Source organism: Monopterus albus, unplaced genomic scaffold (assembly GCF_001952655.1).
Source record: "Monopterus albus unplaced genomic scaffold, M_albus_1.0 scaffold1350.1, whole genome shotgun sequence".
Taxonomy (NCBI): Eukaryota; Metazoa; Chordata; class Actinopteri; order Synbranchiformes; family Synbranchidae; genus Monopterus; species Monopterus albus.
Genome location: NW_018129228.1, coordinates 1 through 2,652, shown reverse-complemented (window position 1 = coordinate 2,652; position 2,652 = coordinate 1). Strand labels below are relative to the sequence as shown.

Here is a 2,652-nt window from a genome sequence, read left to right as displayed (position 1 = left end):
TTGGGTCATGGTCCAGCTGAAGGTTTTAAGTTCACTACCACACAGACAGGCTCTGTACTGGTCACCAGAAAAGGGGGTGAGGGTGTAATCCAAAGAGGATTCTGGAGTCGCAGTGACCTGTTTGCATTCGACTATATTGTCTCAAACAACTGCAGCCTGTTGTGCGGCCATATAAACTGAAGTTTGTGGCAGTCATGTGCCACCTGACCATGTTAATATTGTCTGAAGTGTGCATGCAAGAAGAGTAGATCTGAATTCTTAGTATGGAAAAATGTACATTAGTATACAGGTTGATCAACAAGATTTCATAGTATTGAAGAAATGGACATACTGTATGCCATGCAGTTGGCATTTGACAGAAATATATGCATGTTCAGCATGCCATTTTGGACACACCCACAAAGTCAACATTTAGGTCCAGTAGAAACATTTACCATGATGCAGTTGGTCAGGTAGTTGAAGACTGTTGCCTTCAGTTTGAAGCGCTCCCTCCGGATGACAAAGAGAAGGGGGGGGGGGGAGCCTAGATTGACTACAGTAACAGTTGATTTAAGAGCCACCCTACTGTAAAAGCAGAACATCTCAATCATCAAGTGTATTTTATTAAAATGTAAGAATTTCTGCTTGTGCTGTCAGGGCACAATAATGATTTAATCTTTAATTGGCAGCCCACCTGACTTCTACCAGGTCCCATAACCAAGTCTCAGGGAAGAAGGTGCAGATTGTCACTACTGATGGAGCTGGAGCATTACTTGGTACGGGAGCTGCCACTCCAGGAACAAAATCATGAGCAACTTCGGACTTCAGGGGTAACATAACTGAAATCAGAAAGCATTCAGATGTTGGGACAGCTATGACAGTGAAATGTGTACATGCTGTTCAAAGAAACTCAAAGTGGTCTTTGTAATATTCTCTTCCTTTGAACTTGAAACATGGGAGGCATTTGAATAAACAAGTTTGTTGCCATCTTCAGTCCAACATTCTAGAGACAATATCACTTGAAGTTCATGACATGTACAATATTTATTCTTCATCTTGTACATTAAATGTTGAGTACCTGGAAAACTGTGTAAGGGTCGATATTGTTACCAGTCCCAGGATATGGTGGCAAAATTAATCTTTTGGCTCTCAGTCAAACATTCTGTAGGATCTTGAACCTCATATGGAATATAGGATACACTGGTCACAGGCAGCAACTTGAATATCTGAAACCAAAAAACAGTTAGTTTCAGTTCATTTGGCAAGTCTTTGGAAGACAGGTCTAGTCTTTTGTCTTCAAACATCTCCAATTATCAAAACAATGCCTTTATCCATAAATAGATTCACACATCTTTGATTGCAGCAGGTACCTTGTCTGCAACCAGACCTATCCCTGGCTCCTTAATGAAAACACTCTTGTCGACAATGCTCACACCACAAAGGGACCCCGGCACAGCCGTCACTTGCATGGTGACATCCTCTTGTGGGACAGCTGAGGATGGTGTAAACTTCAGTGACACCTGAAGGAATAAAGGACATTGCACTCTTTAATGTATGAGATAAACATGACCAGCCTCACACTGAAGGCCATATAAATATTGGTTAAGGTGCCACCGAGATGCTCAATTTTTAGTTTTAATAGGCATGTCAGGGACCAAGCAGTAAGGCATAAAGACACAGCTTCCAAAGTTCAAAATAAAGGGTTTTTATTAACCCAAAAGCAAGAAAAATACAAAATTAACATCAGATAAATTGGGCCCTAAAAGAGGTCAACAAAAGATAAGGAAACTCAAAATACAGCAAACTGAACTGTCTAATACCTCAACAAAACCAACTGACCTTGCAAATGACACACACAGGGGAACATATGTACTGGCTGGCCAAACCAATAACACACAAGGGATAAACTAAAGACACTACCAAAATGATCAACTAATAAACCCTAAACAGACAGTCCGATCTCAACTAAATATTTCCTTTAAATATAAAGAAATTAACATAACTTGACAAATAAAGTTCTAACATAAACTACCAACAAATAAACAATAAATTTCTCCCAAACTCCCCCCTTTTATATATTGGGCTGAACCGCCCTCCCATCCAATGACCAGGAAACATGGTAACTCAAAAGAAAAAGGTAAACATTAACAATACAAAACTAATCAAACGTGCATGCTCATTGATCAGTTGTGTATGTCCAATATGAATTACCCACAGAAGTCCATGGCTGGTGGTGGTTTAGGTCCTCACATGGTGAAGGCCAGGACTGAGGCCTTCACAAGGCAACATTACAGAGTGCAGGTGTCATTAGTGCATATGAAACATGTATCTGTTATTTCAAAAGGGAGACCAAAAATGGCTGCCACTTAAGCTGTGTGAAACACTATGGATCCTGTCGATCTTATGAAAAGGACCAATCACATGAAAGCGGCCACATTAGACCCTTTGTCCTACAGGAACAGATGTGGTGTGTCAGTATGCTAGTGCACTGCATGTTACAGGGCAGAAGATGTTGGAACACCAGGCCAATGATGTTTCAGACTCTCATACCAACCTTGTTACTGAAGCATTTCTCAGTGGGGAAGTCAGCACTGCTGGCGATCACCGTCTCACTAGGTAGGATGGCATAAGGCACGATGTGAACGGCTGGTGCCACTTCCAACTTGAAGGACA

The 2,652-nt window shown here is 41.2% G+C and overlaps 1 long non-coding RNA gene across 2 annotated transcripts; it reads right to left on the bottom strand.

Moving 5' to 3' along the window:
* Positions 1–508: 508 nt before the first annotated feature.
* Positions 509–2,646, bottom strand: LOC109953792 (uncharacterized). Of its 2 annotated transcripts, XR_002273970.1 has the most exons (5): positions 2,534–2,646; positions 1,350–1,499; positions 1,058–1,205; positions 674–818; positions 509–532 (listed from the first exon to the last, which is right to left on the bottom strand). It is a non-coding gene; the product is annotated as an uncharacterized LOC109953792 (long non-coding RNA). The 2 variants fall into 2 exon arrangements; XR_002273971.1 differs by lacking the exons at positions 509–532; positions 674–818 and adding an exon at positions 941–982.
* Between the last annotated feature and the right edge of the window lie 6 nt (positions 2,647–2,652).